The sequence below is a fragment of the Pinus tabuliformis genome, chromosome 8 (genome assembly GCF_031772625.1).
Source record: "Pinus tabuliformis cultivar Carrire ecotype Pingquan chromosome 8, CPIR1, whole genome shotgun sequence".
In the NCBI taxonomy this organism is placed as follows: domain Eukaryota; kingdom Viridiplantae; phylum Streptophyta; class Pinopsida; order Pinales; family Pinaceae; genus Pinus; species Pinus tabuliformis.
The window spans coordinates 1,608,489,120-1,608,507,706 of record NC_142294.1 but is presented as its reverse complement, the minus strand read 5'-3'; positions in this window follow the sequence as shown (position 1 = coordinate 1,608,507,706).

Here is an 18,587-nt window from a genome sequence, read left to right as displayed (position 1 = left end):
CCTCAGTTGAAGTTCATCTAACAATTTTTTTGTCATTTAGTGATTTAACAACCATCATCAATAAGATGCATAGCCAAGCATGTTGCTAATATACTTGGACAATAAAAACCTTTACAATAAAAACCTTCCATTGTTGGGATGGAAGTTAGAACAATAAAAACCTTTAAAGGAACATATGACTTCTCATGCATCCTCCTATGACAAATAAATTCTAAACTTTGCAAAACACAATTGTAAAACAATGAGACTGGGAGGATGAGATGCCTCAACCTAAACAGAATTCAATGAAGGAATTAGGGATTTTCTCTGCTTCAAAAATAGAAAAAGGAAGACAATATGTTTTATGGCTAAAGTTCAAAAAGATAGATAAACAAGTGAAGAAAGACCATTGTTCTCAACAAAAAAATTGTTGAAATAAGTCAACATTTAGTAGGTAATTGAAGTATAATGTTCACATGAGATGATTTTAGTAGCCAAAGTAAACATGATAAAAATAAAAATTAATAAATATAGTATGGAACCCGTAATATGCACATAATATTCTTCAAGGACATTTACACAGGATTCTCATTCACACAAGAATATGTATAATCTATGCCATTCATAACCTGTCATAAGATATCTATGTCATTCATAAGCCACTATTTTGTGACAAACCTAATCTAAACCATATGTATCCTATTCATAAACAAAATGTATGTTTTGTCACAACTAGAACCAAATTTGAGTATTTTCTTTTCTTCTAATGATGTTGGAGATATACAACTTCGACATAGATCTAAGTAATTGACCTTTTGAGTAACTCTTTCACCATGAGATATCAAATGAAACATGTAGAGAAACACTGCTCCAAAATATATATGGAATCAATGAACAATTAAATCATCAAGAAATCAAAATAACTATGAACTTGAATGCAACATGGTTTTTTTGCATGATTTTGGAAGCTTCTTGCTTGGGACTGATTTTCTCATCATAAACCAATGAGAGACCTCATTTTATCCATTACACTTCACCTTCCATGGATCAATAACATTAAGTACCAGGTCATTATCACTAATTGTCTCTATTTTATTTCACGTAAACTGATTCTCATTTCTAATAATTATTTTGTTTTAGATCATGATAATATTTATGCAGCATTCTCAAATTTCATTCCATTTTTCATGATTGTTTGAAAATAACTTTCAATAGGTTCCTAAAACTATCTTGTTTAGATTTTCAGATCACTATTGCAATCATCACCTCAATAGTTTGTGTTTTCCCATAAGCACATGTAATTGTTCTTAATGTTCTTTTTGGAATGGTCTTCATGTGACTGTTGTTTAATTTGGGTTCACAATGCTTTTTCTTCCCAACATCATTTGGGATTTTTATCTTCTCAGGTGAATCCATGATGCATTTACTATTATTTTTTATGGGATCATTTTCTATACCAATTGCAAAATATTGTGAAAACATTTCTCATTTTTGAAATTTATTATAGTTAGAAAACACGTATGACTTGTTAAATAGACATGGAGTAAAAATCGAGCAGGGTATTTGAGATCATTCTATGAGGTGTTTTCTTCCACTGTCATCTTTCAGTTCTTGTTAGTTTGATATTAATATATTATTATAAATTTGACTAGTCCTCCATGGAGATCATTCTATGAGGTGTTTGCTTCCACTCTCATCTTATAGTTTTTACTATTATTATATTGATATATTATTATACATTTGACTAGTCCTCCATGAAATTGCCTCCCACTCATTGTACTTATTTTAGTTTTGATCTCTCTAATGTTTAATTATGATATACATAGGAAAACTATTACTAATTATTGTATGCATAATGAAATGACTGTAGGTTCTAACCTTGTACATAAATTATCTGCATACGAATTCTAAAAATAGAAAATAAACAATGATGAGAGCATAAAACATAAAATAGATATACACAAAGATTTTCCCCTGGATCCAAAAACTAGGACTACAAATTAAATTTTCTATATATTCCTTTCAATGCTACAACACATATATATACATGTTGAGCCATTCATAATCCCCAATCCATTAACCCTGGATTAGTACATAACCGTGGTTCCTTGATCGAATCTACAAGACAACATGGGTAGAAAATCATCACGCCCAAAACCATGTGCAAAACCCATGCACAAAACCATAAGTAGGTTTAGTCACCTAATATAGGGTTAAAAAAAAAATCTCAAGGCGGTGCCTCGAACCAGTAGAGGGGGGGCTACGACCCCCCTCCAACCCCCTGGCGTGGGTGCTGCCGACCACCCTGTGAGACCCCGGAAGCACCCGATTATTCATGGAAGGAATATAACAAATACCTAACAAATACCTAACATTCTCCCACTTCTTGTTTTCTTTCCACACATGGGGTCACAAGAGAGCTTAGTCATTGGTCCAACCCTGCAATGCCCATTGTTTCTCTACACCAAGAAAACTTCTAAGTGATCACAGACTTCGTCAATGCATCTGCAATATTCTTCAAGGTGTCCACCTTTACTAGAAACACTTTTTTGTCCTCAACCATATCCCTCACAAAGTGATATTGAACATTAATGTGCTTTGTCTTTGAATGATAAGCATGGTTATTTGCTAGGAAAATTACAATTTTCTTCTCATAGTCTATGTTCATAGCTCATTGTACTAACCCCATACTTGAAAATAATCTCTGTAGCCAAAATTCTTCCTTTCTTGCATGAGTGGCTGCCATGTATTCTTCCTTTTTAGTTGAAAGTTCCACTACAAACTATCTCTTACTCATCCAACTGACTGCACCTCCAAATAGGTTCAACACACACCCACTTGTAGATATGCTATAATCCAGATCTCCAACCTACTCTGCATCAATAATGACATGGATATTTAAAACTCTGTCCAATCCTAGTCTTCCTTGGTAGCACATACCATAATCACTAATGCCATAGAAATACCTAAAAACCCGCTTCATTACTATCCAATGCTCCTTCCCTAGTTTTGGCATAAACCTGCTCAATATTCCCATTGCATGCACAATGTATGGTCTAGTACAAACCATTGCATACATCAGGCCAATGAATGCGCTTACATATGGAACACAAGACATGTCCTCTTCTCTTCTTGTGTCTTGGGACATTGTTTAGTAGATAACTTTACATGTACAGGAATAAGAATCTTCAACGGTTTACTATCCTACATATTAAACCTCTGTAGTATTGTCTTGACATACTTCCTCTAGTTTAACCAGATCTTCCTATTTGCTTGATCTCATTTAATTTCCATGCCCAAATATAGTTTGCATCACCAAGATCCTTCATGTTGAATTTGGAGGATAATTGGGTCTTTAAGTCTTGGATAATTTTTTTGTTATTTCCAATTAGAAACATATCATCCACACACAAGACCATATAAATAACACGGTCACCAATTAATTTAAAATACACACAGTGACCTCCTTTGCTTTTGGTGTAGCCAAGTCCTCGTATAAATGTATCAAATTTCTGATACCACATCATTGGTGATTTTTTTAACCCATACAGAGACATTTTTAACCTGCATATCAATTCTTTCTTTCCCTTTACTGCAAACTTTTAGGTTTCTTCATGTAGATCTATTCTTCCACATACCCATGAAGAAATTGTCTTCACATCCATCTGTTCTACCTCAAAATCAAAAGCAACAAAAATAGATAAAAGTAATCTAACAGAAGTTACCTTGGCAACATGAGAAAAATAATCTCAAAATCAATTCTCGACACCTAGTAATAACCTTTTTCTACCAACCGAGATTTATATTTCTCCAGCTTTCCTTCCGCATTCATATTCTTCTTAAAAACCCATTTTCTTCCAATGGGTTTCCTTTTAGCTAACAACTGCACTTATTCCCAAGCCTCATTTTTGTCCAAATATGTCATTTCATCAACCATGGCCTCCTTCCAGAGTTTTCCATCCTCTGAGTCTACTACCTCCTAACAGTTATGGGATCATCAGTAATAGATAAAGAAAACTTTAAACATAAATCAGATGGAATATACATTTCTGGTTGCCTTCTCTATCGAGTTGATCTTCAAACATCTACAATTTGTGGCTCTTCATCTTTTGATTCCTCTTCTGTTGTAGAGTCTTATTCTTTGGCCTTTAGTTCAAAATCCATCTGCTCAGATTCCTTTGGTAGGAGTTCATGTTTAATAACATCTTTCACCTCTCTAAACACCACATCTTGACTATACACAACTTTACTTGTTTTGGGGTTCCAAAGCTTATAACCTTTTAAATCATCCTTATACCCAATAAAGATGCACCTTTCATATTTTCTATACAACTTTCTTCTTTTCTCCTATGGAAAATGTACATATGCATCATAGTCAAATACCCTCCGATGTGAAAGAGAGGGTTTCTTACCAATCCATACCTCATGTGGAGTCTTATCCTCCAATGCTAATGAAATTCATCTATTCACCAGGTAACATGTAGTCTCCACCACTTCTTCCTAGATTTGATGTCCTAACTTGACACTACTAACCATTCTTCTCACCTTTTCCATAAACATGTTGTTTATTGTTTCTGCGACTCTGTTTTCTTGAGGAGTGTATGGAGTAGTCTTCTTCCATTCTATACCACACTTCTTATAGAACTCTTCAAATTCCTTCATGTAGAACTCTCCACCATTATCTGTACATAGAGCCATGTATTCCTTGAGAAGTCAATTATAAATGATACATAGTACACGGACTTATCTAGTGATGGAATCGACACAGATCCAAACACATCACTATGCATAAGCTCTAATATCCCCCCCCCCCCTCTTAGCACGAGAGGGAAAAATCACCCAATTTTGCTTCCCATATACACAATGTTCACATAAATTGAAATTTAGAGAGAACTTTGACATACCTTCTACCATACCATTACCATAAAGTATTTGAAGTCCCTTGTATCCAATATGTCCAAGCCTTTGATGGCATAGCATGGTATTTTCTCTACAGACCACTATATTTTTTGCTCCACTTTCTAAAACCACAGAACTGTTGCACCCATTAATAACAATACTACCTAGAAGCTTGTTCAAAGTTCCAACCTGAAATCCCCACATCAATACGTGTTCTTCCTAAACCATCTTGCAGGTATCTTCCTCAAACACTCCTTTTACACCTGCATCATCTATCTTTCTTATAGAAATTTGATTTCTAGACAATGTAGGAATATGTAGAACACCTGGAAGTGTTCTCATCCGTCCACCTCGCAACTCCAACTTGAATTTTCCATGTCCAATGATTCTATCATTCCTATCATCCCCTAAGAAGACATCATCACCATCATATTTATCATATTTTTGGAACCACTCCCTATGGGGAGTAAAGTGAAAGCATGTACCTGAGTTAATCAACCATGCCTCATGATCTACATGTGTACTTGAAGAAGAAGCCAAGTACATATACCCACCTTTATCTGAGGTGGTTTTCGCCTCTGCAGAATTAGCATCATCAAATCCCTTTCCTTTCTCAGGAGCTTTACATCTAGATTCATTTTTTAAGTGTCCTTCCTTTCTTCATTTCCAACATACCTTTAGAAATTTTCCTAGATATTTAGATCTCCCACTCGAGGAATTATCTATACTTATATTATGGGACCATCCGCATACAAACAAGGAATCTCCATCATGTCCCTCCATATTTTCCCGTCTCATCTCCTTTGACAACAAGGATGAGAATATTTCATCAAACTTCAAGTTAGTTTTATTGCTACCTATTGCAAAAACCAGACCATCCCATGAATCTGGTAGAGACACAGAAAATTAATGCACTTATCTTCATATGAAATTTTAATATCAAGAAATAAAAACTGTATTACCACAATATTAAAGGAGTTCAAATACTCTGTCATTGAGTCTCCATGCTTCATCCTCAGGTTATATAGTGTTTCCCGTAGGAACAATTTGTTAACTACAGACTTAGATTGGTACAAATTCCCTAACTTGTCCTAGAAATCGTTTGTTGAAGCTTCCCATGATACTAAATCTGAGATACACAATGATATTGTGCTCCCTTCTTTTCAATCCAAATTCACCCAGTATTCAACTGACATTATCATTGGTTTAGTACCCAGATCTACCATGATCCACTGACCTTTATCCACTAGCAGATCCTCCATCTTAAGTTTCCACAACTCAAAACATTGACCATTAAATTTCTTGATCTCTATATTTCAACTGCTCGCCATCTTATTTCACCTCAAGAATAGATTCCACAAATCTCCCACTAGACAGGGTCTACCATAGGCCCGAACAAAAACCCCTTAGCAACAAAGGCATCTCCTTGAAGCTGAAACAACTCTGATACCAAATGTAGGTTTTAACCCTTTATAAAAATTATCTTGATAGGAGTTCTAAAAATATAAAATAAGTAATGGTGAGACCATAAAGCATAATATATATATACAGAGATATTTTCGCCTAGATCCCAAAACTGAGACTAGTATATTGATTTTTGATTATATTCCTTTCAATGTTACAAGATATATATATACATGTTGAAGGATTCATAAAACCCAATCCATTAACCCTGGATTAGTACATAACTTTAGTTCCATTGACCAGATCTACAAGATACCATGGGAAAAAACTATCATGCCCAAAACCATGTGCAAATCCCTTGCACAAAAGCATAGGTAAGTCCATCCACCTAATATAGGGTCCAAACAAAAGTTTCACTGGGCATGTGGGGCTACCCGTTGAAAAAATATAACAAACACCCAACAATGACATCCTCCAATCTAAACAAATGTGAAACGCCTTCTAAAATAAACTTAAGAATATATATTTTGGATTGAATCATGGTTACGATGCTAAATGATAATGATGTCTGCATATTGGGTAGCCATCAGGATAAGAAATTTCAATGGATTACCTAAATAGAAATTTCAAAGATTTTATGGAGAGAAATGTTGCATTAATGAAACAACAAAATTGTACAATGAAGTTATATTTATTTTTGTAATTTTCAGTTTCTTCAAAACGATTGAGAGGTGATATGCTTATAAATCCTATTTACTAATTTTACTTTTATTTTTATTCCTCTAGCTTATGTACAAAATGAGTATCTTGAAATTCCTAGGTCAGTGAATCGTATTCCTTTATCCATCAACAAGTACTTACATAAAAAAAGTAAAAAACAATGTAAAGTAGTTCATTATGATTTCCATTCAGAATTTGTATAATTAAATTTTGAATATGCTAAACATAAATGTTCAAGGGAAATCAAGTCCAAGGTAGGAAGGATCAAGAAGAGAGTAGAAGTTAAAAATAACGTCATAAGTTTTCAAAAATTAAAATGAAGTTGTGAGCCCTATCTTTCACTCACTAAATGATTTTATTTGTCTCAGCCCTATAATTTGAAGCATTTAATCGCTATTTTGTAAGTATTAGAAATAAATATTTGCTCGAAATATGATGTGCTAGGTGATTCTAACAAGGTTATTGTTGCTTGTAAGATGCAGAAAGTAGGCTACCTAGAATCATAAATATGGGTTGAAAAAAATGGAATGGGCTCTGCAAGGTTAATGTTGTTGATTGTCAAGCTATCTTTAAATGCTAGACTATAAATTACATGCTAGGATTCATGATATTTGGGCCATGTTATTTTCATATAGTAATGTGAATCCCACACTTTACAGAATATAAGAATATCTCATGCTTTGATTTATACATGCAAGACTTTATGCTTTCACCAACATATTTGCTGGTACCTTAGTTCTTCATGTTGATGAATATTTTCTTATTACATTAAAAATATTTATTCAAAGTAACTGGCATAGGAAATTAAGATTTTAGTGCACCATGATGGTGATATTTATAGCTAGCTACACAAGGAAATCCATTTTGATATTATGGTAAACGAAAGTATATTGAGGGTCATGACTAGATAAAAGTTTCAATGCACTTCTTTTCCTATTTGAAGATGAAAATTTTGAATGAAAAGGTTTTTCTTAGGTTTCATTTTAAGCTCATTAAAATAATGCATAAAAATATTTACATTTGCAGCTTTCCCAATACCATTTTATATCAATCTAAACAATAAAAAAAATATAGATTCATATATCTACAACATAAGGAACATTTTAGGGTTCTTTCCAATTTTCTTTTTTACCCAAAATAGAATTGTAAGTGTCGATATTTTTAACAAAAATGATTCACTGAGACTTTCTAGGTTTAATTTATATTACTTAAATAATTTCCAAATTTTATAGATACTATATAAAATCCTTAGAAATTTGAATATTTTGGCATAATATTGACAAATATTTCATAGTTGGCATTTTAAGTATCACTAAAATTCAGCAAGGTTGATACACTTCAAGATAAGTATGAATTTGAAAATTTTTCCTTGGTAGACACATTTTTTCTTAATTTAATATAGAGAATTTATATTTAGGCTACTCAAATAAAATAGGTAAAACTAGCCAAACCAAACACTTTATTGAACTACTTTGGAAAGTTGTTACAGAACTTAGTCAAGTTGACTAGTACTCCAAAGTCAAACTTGACTCAGCATGGAGAATGAATTGAAATTACTTGTTAACAAGTCAACCTTACCACCAACTAGTTTGGCTCACTGACAATGTGTTTGAGATGCAAGAACTCAAAGGTAAAATTTTGACCTGCAAGGACTCACTAATTTTTCACACATCAATGAATTTGCTCACAATCCCAAAGAAACTTGGTGGGGCCCTTTATATGTTTATATACCCAAAATAAGGAAAAAAATTCATTCCACTTAGATAGATTAGGTGACTTTTCCCAATATTTTCCCAAGTATGAATCGAATTCTTTCTCTCCCACCTCCCTATGATTTTTTGTGGAGCCATGGTTTGTATTATCTTGGGAAGAAGCTTATGGTCACATGTAAAGGCATTGTAGATCAATGTTGTGAGAGGAGAAACTCATAAGAGTCAACAAATCACATTTATACCTTGTTTCAAAATGACTATATTGAATTTTTAGGACTTGGCAGAGTACTATATACAAATAAATTTGGGTTGAAGTTCATCTAACAAATTTATTGTCATTTAATGATTTAACAAACAGCATCAATAAGTTGGATAGCCAAACATGTGGTTGATATACTTGCAAATAAAAACCTTTACAATAAAAATTTTCGATTGTTGAGATGGAAGTTAGAATAATAAAATCCTTTACATGAACATATGACTTCCCATGCATCCTCCTATCACCAAAGATATTCTAACCTTTGCAAAACACAATTGTACAACAATGAGACTGGGAGGATGAGATGCCTCAACCTAAATAGGAGTCAATGAAGGAATTAGGGATTTTTTCTACTTCACAAATAGAAAACAGAAGACACTATGATTTATGGTATATACTTAGGCTAAAGTTTAAACAGTCATATCAACAAGTGAAGAAAGAACATTTTTCTCAACAAAAATATTGTTTAACTAGGTCAACATTTAGTAGGTAATACAAGCATAATATTCACATGAGATGATTTGAGTAGCCATTCAAAATAAAAATTAATACATATAATATGGAACCCCTGATATGTACATAATATTCTTCATGGACATTTACCCAAGATCATCATTCACACATAAGAATATATATAATTTGTGCCATTCATAACCCGTCATAAGAGATCTATGTCATTCATAAGCCACTATTCTGTCATAAACCTTATCTAAACCATATCTATCATATTCATAAACTAAATATATGTTATGTCCCAACTAGATCTGAATTTGAGTATTTTGTTTCCTTCTAACCATGTTGGAGATATATAACTTTGACATAGATCTAAGTAATTGATCCTTTGAGTATCACTTTCACGAAGAGATCTCAAATGCAACATGTAGAGAAACAATGTTCCACATTATATATGGAATCAATGAACAATTAAATCATCAAGAAATCAAGATAACTATGAACTTGAATGCATCATGGCTTCTTTGAATGATTTTGGAAGCTTCTTGCTTCAAATTGATTTTCTCATGATAAACCAATGAGAGACATCATTGTATCCATTACAGTTCACTTTCCATGGGTCAATAACATTGATGCACCAGGCCCTTATCACTAGTTGTCCCTATTTTATTTCAGGTAAATTGATTATTCATTTCTAATAATTAGCTTGTTTCATATCATGATAATATTTATGTAGCATACTCATATTTCATTCCATTTTTCATGATTGTTTGAAAATAATTTTCCATAGGTTCCCGAAACTATCTTATTTAGATTTTCAGATCAGTGTTGCAATCATAACCTCAATAGTTTTCGTTTTCCAATAAGCACCTGTAATCCTTCTGAATGTTCTTGCTAGAATGATATTCCCGTGACAGTTTGTTTAATTTGGGTTCATAATGCATTTTCTTCCCAACATCATTTGGGATTTTTATCTTCTTAGATGAATCCATCATGCATTTATTATTACTTTGTATGGGATTATTTTCTATACCAGTTGCAAAATATTGTGAGAACATTCCTTATTTTTTAAAGTTGTTATAGTTAGAAAACACATATGACTTGTTAAAAAGACATGGAGTAAAAAGCGAGTAGGGTATTTGAGATCATTCTATGAGGTGTTTTCTTCCACTATCATCTACCAGTTCTTGTTATTTTGATATTAATATATTATTATAAATTTGACTAGTCCTCCATGGAGATCGTTCTATGAGGTGTTTTATCCCACTCTCATCTTCGAGGTTTTACTATTATTATATTAATATATTATTATACCTTTGACTAGTCCTCCATGAAATTGCCTCCCACTCATTGTACTTATTTTAGTTTTTATCTCTCTAAAGTTGAATTATGATATAAGTAGGAGAACTATTACTAACTATTGGATGCATAATGAAATGACTATAGGTTTTAACCCTCTACAAAAATTGCCTGCATATGAATTCTAAAAGCAAAAAATAAACAATGGTGAGAGCATAAAACATAAAATAGTTATACACAAAGATTTTCCCCTGGATCCCAAAACCGGGACTGCTAGATTAATTTTTCACTATATTCCTTTTAATATTATAACACACATATATACATGTCAAACCATTCATAAACCCTAATAGATTAACCACTGAAAGGCTCTAATGTTGGAGGACAACAATAATCATTCAAAAGTAAAGCCTAAATTTTGCTGACTTAATGAGTATAGAGACATAAATCAAAATCATTGAAATGATATTCCCTAAATTTTTTGAAATCATTTCCCATAACACACTGAAATTTAAAAATAAAACAAAATTTCTCATATATAAAGACTATAAATACATGGATCAAAATCATTGACACAAGATAAGATAATGAGAAAATAAGAATTCTTTTTATTTTATTTTTGAATTAAGAAATCATAATGAAAAATGTTTTCTAAAATTTTATCGTAAATTTTATTAAAAACTTCCCCTATAAGACACTCTCATGATGGAGGACAACAAATATTATACAAAAGTAAAAATTAATTTTTTAGACATAAAGACTATAGAGACATAAATGAAATCATTGAAGCAAGATTTCATAATTTCTTTTGAAATTTTTGCCTACAATACACTCTGATTCAAAAATAGAGGTATTTTTGGTCTAGAAATCTTATTTTGTTTACACAAACCATACACAAAAGATTTAATATATAATTAAAAAAACAAAGACGAAATAACTCTTCTTTTTTATTTTTATTTTAAATTAATAAATTATAATGAAAAATTTTTGTCAAGAATTTCCCTTTTTTTTTTTTTTTTACTTTGTATGGTGTTTAGCTAGGAAAGGCTTGTCTTTACCAATAATAACCACTTGTGAAATCAACAATTCAAGGTCCTAATCCCTGAATCAACTAATGAATTTTATGTGTATATATAACTATGACACAAAAAGATCCAAATTTAGCACACAAAATTGACAATTGGTTACTTTTATGTCGAAAATTCATTAGAATTTTATGCCTTTAAATAGGCTACATTACAAAAGAATAACATGTGAAAAAACCATGGATTGTGTAAATCTAGGAAAAATGTTTACATAACACTAAATTGAATATTTTATTTTGATTAAATTGTAACATACCTCAATCAATTTTATTTTTTTATTTACCCATTTAACATTTACGTTATGTGACCACCCACCCCACATTTACCCAGTTTTATAAGCTCTCTAGGGTAAACATGAGTTGAGTACTACTATGACATGACCTGGCCTCTAAATTCTAGTCATAGAAGTGGGGCCGACAAACTAAAAGCTTACTACCATCCCTCATGGACTAAAAACCACTTAAGGGCTAGAGAACCAGGCCAGGTGATCAATCCCTCAGCTAGAAATCTTTCTCACTCACCTAACTCCACAATCACACCATTGACACCTCATACATGTAGTTATGAGGCCCAAACGCAACCAGAAGCCTGTCTAAGAACGGTTATGACACAAAATCCCCAGTTCTATGCATGTGGTTGCAAGATATATGCCACATTTCTAGGCAAGCCCCAAAACCATTGCCTAAAATCACGTGTAAGTTCCCAAAAATATAAATTAGATGATAACAAGGCTAACCATTCAAAACATGAACAAGATATTGACTAGAACATGCCTAGTACATAATAGATTTTTTTTTAAACATATAATAAGCATATCAGCTACAAGTCATTAATGCATATTTGTTCATAAGAATATGAAATCCATTGAGGAATCACCAAGAAGGCTATATGCCCTCTGACACTAGAGGCAACAACACTTGTTGCCATGCATTCATCAACCATTCAAATATTTATCTAATTTTTACTAAGAGACATAGTTGGAGAACATCAAAAAACTATGCATATAAATAGCATATAACAAGAATAGGAACCATGGAAAATATTTCTTAAAAATCAACATAATAACAACCACATGTTCTCATTAATTAAATTAGAATAATAGATCATATTAAATTATGCAAAATCCAACCACGTAAGGGACTTCCATGCATCATATGACCATAGATTCGGCTAAACCAAATCCTTCTTTCAGCCAATAACCCCTCTGCCATATTCCAAGCACGAATGTGGGATCTCATGGGATAAACCAAGACATGATTAAACAAAGAATTTGGAGGTTAAAGAAACTCCAACCTCAACCTATTGTGATCTCACCTAAACTAGTTCCAAGATGATAAAACCAAACCAATATAAGATACCTAAAAATTCCTTTAACATACTTTGAGGAATTTTCCTATCTCCACCCACCTCTCAAGGGATTTCTCAAGAAAACCATCTTTATCCCCAACCCTCGGGATTTTCCTGAGACCACCTCACCCAGTTCAAAAATCTTTCAGCAATCCAAATCTCAACCAAGAATGAATCTCATCAAACTATGGCTATCCAGGAAATGGTAAGGAAACACCAAAACAACTGTCAAGCTAGGGAAAACCCATGCCAATGAAAAAAAATGAACCAAATAAATGCATGTACCATGCATTTACATCTCAGGATCCAAAATTCTCTTTGCGCTCTGTTGGTCAGGTAAATCCCCTCTGCGGACAGAGGCGATCCCACTAGCCTATAACAGAACTAGCCACAAACAAACCACGCTGCTACGCAAGTTCCTAGTTATGCATCAAAGGTGGATCAAGAAGACCAACCTGGAATCCAACGCTATGATTGAAGCAGAGTTGATATCCCCGCTCCCTCGCTCCCACAGATCATAAACGAACACCTGCACATGCAAAGGAAGAGACAAATACCAACATAACAGCTACCAAGGCACAACTATATTTCAGTCAGAAAGGAAATAAATCAACACATCACCATGATAGATAATGAGATTGGAACTATAATAGCAGTCGCTCATCAATTAATAAACAGGAAAAGTTACAACCATTGTTCTGATGTCGACCCTTCTCCTGGCTGGGCGAATAACTATATGTGTCTTGCCATGCGTCTCCTCTCCGGCAGCATAACCTCTCTAGCACTCACTAGCATTCCTCCAAGAACTCAAGAACTCAACATCTAACACTCCATGACCAATAATCATCACTACTATCACTCAATCACTAACTCACTAGCACTAACACTCTCCAACACTAGCTTGTCCAATGCATAATGACAAGCTTATATAGGTGAAGAAGGGAGGAGGATACGATGAACCGGGATGCCTTTTGCGGATTAGCATTATCCTCAAAAAGCCATAAAGATGGATAAAGCTCGACAAAAGACTGATTTTTTATCCTCAGAAAAGCTCCATGTAATGAAGGAAACAACAATCGGACGTGCATTAAGGCAAAAAGCACGACTAAATTTGGTTGGCGCGATTGTTGCTCTAAGACAGAGCGCCAATGGTCGCGCCCTCTTTTGAGGATCTCCACCATTGGCGCGGGTAGAATACTGTGGACTTGTGCCAATGGAAAAAGATCACTTTTTAGGGATAATTTGCAGAATATGTCTTCAGGGAACATGGAGTACATACTCAGGGGAACATAATGCAAGTGTTTTTAGACTTTGTCACTTCTTATAACTCCCGGGATGGGTCCTCCAAGGTACGACAAGAGGAGTAACAGGGATGGTGACAAATTACTGTGTAACACGCTCCTTTTCTTTCCTCTACTTTCCTTTGCATTCATTCTCTAAATCCAAGTGAATGCTATAGTGCTCCAAAAATGTTGTAAGAGTGCTAGAGTGCACGAGAGTGTAAGAAGAGAACCAAGACTAAACTAAAAAAAGTTGTGAATTATTTCTTTGATGCCTTTTGTCATTGATTTTCCATTTTCTTTCATTTTCTGTTAGTCCCCTATACTATTAGTGTAACCCCTTATTGTTATTAGTACAACCCCCTTATTATATTGTTGTACACAGGTAGTCCCCATATTTTTATTATTGTGCCCCATAGAAGCCCACTATTGTTATTATTGTGCCCTTACATTATTTTTGTTATGCCGGTTTTGATTATATTATGACCCATTAGACTCCTATATATAGAAAGGAGGACTTGTCATTTGTATCATCAAAGAATTTTTTATTTGTGTAATATAAAGGAGGTTTCCCGCTCGAAGAGGCTAAATTCTAAGGCGTTGATCTATATTTTCTATCTTTTTGTGAGTTGGTTTCATAACATTTGGTATCAAAGCTTTGGATTCTAGGGTTTTGCTGCTCCAAACATGTCATCATGGCATTTGTGATATGCATTTTTTTCTGTGATGTTTCAGACACTAAGAAAAAAACCTAATTGGACCTAAATCATTATGAACCTCGGGTCTGAATTTCAGAGATTTTCACAATATATTTGTGGAGATATGACCTGAGGAAGTTGGCATTTTTACAGACTCCCGAATTACATTCCAAAAAAGTGACCTGGGGAAAATCGTCATAGCTTTTCTTTTGAGCATCAGATTGAAATTTCATAAGAAGTCACAGAAAGAGGATGGACTTTAGTTTCCTATTTATATTTTTCAGATCCAAAGGTCAAAACTGTGACGCATGGCACTTCATACAATTTCACTCTTCTGAAAAAGGTATATAATCAGGTCATCTTGGGAGATTGTGCATAACTCTTTCTTGGAGAATCAAATTTTGATCAGACTAGTGGCATTAGAAAGAGGACACAGAGGGCTGTTGTAGGTGGAAATTTAAGAATTGTAAGATCCAAATTTACATGGCTACAGAAGTTTCAAGATGGAGCTTATAAAATCAAGAAAAATTGAGATGAGGAAGTTTAATGGCAAGAATCCGGTAAATTGGATGCTACATATGGAGAAATATTTTGATCTACATGGTGTACTACTATTACAAATGGTATGTATTGCATCTAGTTATTTATATCCAAATCAATTTTTATGGTATAAAGGGATTTGTTCTTGTAAACCACTTCTCACGTGGTCAATTTTCATAGAGGAAATGATAGTACATTATGAAGATACAAAGAGAAACACCCTATTTAGTCAATTGATAAATCTCAAACAAAAGGATTCAATGGCAGAGCACATTGAGGACTTCCAAAAATTGAATATAAGGGTAAATGATATTCCAGAGAAGAAAATGATTGATGTCTTCATAGGTACTTTAAAGGATAACATTCAACATGAGGTTCATCTTTGGGAACCTGATTCATTGGAGAAGGCATTCAGGTGGGCAAGAAAAATTGAAAGCGAAATTATGGAAACAAGGAATCCCACCACTCACGACTATAATTATGAAAGTGTTTCTTCTCCTAGCTTTCCACAACCTACAAGGTTTACACCACAAAAATTGGAAGAAAAAAGAGAAAAAGGGCTTTGTTACAATTGTGATAGAAAATGCACTAAAGGTCATAAGTGTGCTGAGAAGAAATTATTTTACATAGAGTATGAAGAGGTGGAAGAAAATGATCAAGAAACATCAAAAGAAGAGGATATACACCTAGACCCAACCCAAGAGAAAGAAGAAATGGATCCGACCATATATTGTAAAGCATTGGCAAGAATTACCACTCCTTAAACCCTCAAGATAGAAGGACATATCAAGAAGAAAAAGGTAATAGTGTTGATTGATTCGGGTGGTACCCATAATTTTATTAATTGTAATATAGCCAAGGAATTGAATTGCTTCCTATATCCAGCACGAGAGTGTCAAGTGACAGTTGTATGTGGAGGAACCATAAACTGCTCTGGAAAGTTCCATAATATCAAGTTATCCATGGGAGAATATGTATTGAGTAGCCCAATGCTTTCCGTTCCAATGGGTGGTATTGATGTTGTACTAGGAGTCCAATGGCTACAATCCTTGGGTAAAATAGCTTTTAATTTTCAAGAAATTTTTATGAAATTTTCTTGGAAAGGAAAGGAAGTTGAATTAAGGGGTATTGCAGGGAAACCGGGAAAGATAATCAACTTTGACGGAATGAAAATGATTCTAAAGAAAGAAGAATGAGGCGTAATTGCACAATTATGTTCGCTAATGGTTCCTACTTCGAAATCATCTATTTCTCCAGATCTTCAAAAAGTCTTGGACAATCATTCCAAGGTATTTGAGACTCCCAAAGGCCTCCCACATATTCATGATCATGATCATGCTATTCATTTTATTCCACGAAGTGTTCCTCCATACGTTAGGCCTTATAGATATCCATATGCCCAAAGGAGTGAAATTGAACATATGGTTGCAAAAATGGTAGAGGTAGGTATAATTAACCAACCAAATTTGATAAACAAGGCAAGGGATGAATGGAAGAATGGTGAAGCAGGGTGGGAACTCATTCAAAAATTGCCGAAGATCCCAGAACTTGAAAATGAAGGAAAAAACATATTGGAACCAAAAGCATTCACAGAAACAAGAACCTGACAACTACGAAATCGATCAATTTCAGAGTATCTCATCAAGTGGAAGAACTTACCCACTAAAGATTCCACATGGGAGGATAAGAATTTTATACAAAAGCATCAAGAACTACTCAAGTGTTGAGGACAACACTTTTTGAAGAAGGGGCATGTTAGGCCCCTATACTACTAGTGTAACCCCTTATTGTTATTAGTACAACCCCCTTATTATATTATTGTACCCATGTAGTCCCCATATTGTTATTTTTGTGCCCCATAGAAGCCCACTATTGTTATTATTGTGCCCTTACATTATTTTTGTTATCTTGGCTCTGATTATATTATGACCCCTTAGACTCTTATATATAGAAATGAGGCCTTGTCATTTGTATCATCGAAGAATTGTTCATTTGTGTAATATGAAGGAGGTTGCCTCCTCGAAGAGGCTGAATTCTAAGGAATTGATCTATCTTTTCTATCTTTTTGTGAGTTGGTTTCATAACATTTTCCTTATTTTTTCCTCTAATTTCACTTGCATTCATATTTGTGTCTCTTCATCTCCCTTTTATTCTATTTTTTTTATTTCTTGTAATTAAATGTCAATTTTTGCATCTTTGCCTTTTCCAATTCCTTTCCTAATTTCCATAGCCATTATTAAACAACAAGTAATGGGCACTATAATGTTTTTGCAACATCAACCCTCGAATATGTGTCCCATGACCTTGGTCTTATTATTTTACCTTTAATATCCTTTATTACATGAAACTTTAACCTAGATTTGTAATAAATTTGGTAGGCCACTTTTCCAATCATATCAACGACCTCGAAAGGGCCAAAATACTGAGATACCAACTTGGCACATTACCAAATCCTCAAGGAGATCAATTTTGGCTTGATGTGCAAGTATGTGCATACTCCCCATCATAAAACTCCTTGAATTCTCTATGTTGATCTGCATAACTCTTTGTTATGAAACCAGCTCAAGAAAAGATAGATCAACGCCTTAGAATTTAGCCTCTTCGAGGGGGAAACCTCCTTTACATTACATAAATGAACAATTCTTAGATGATTCAAATGACAAAACCTCCTTTCTATATATAGGAGTCTAAGGAGTCACAATATCATCCTGCCGGCCTAACAATAATAATATATAGCCACAAAAATAACAATAGAGGGATTCTATGGGGCACAGAAATAACAATAAGGGGGTAATAGGGGCACAACAATATAAATAAGGGGTATAACTATAATAGTAATGGGGTAATCACTAGTATTATAGGGACCCAACATGCCCCTCTCATTCAAAAAAGTGTTGTCCTCAACGCTTGAG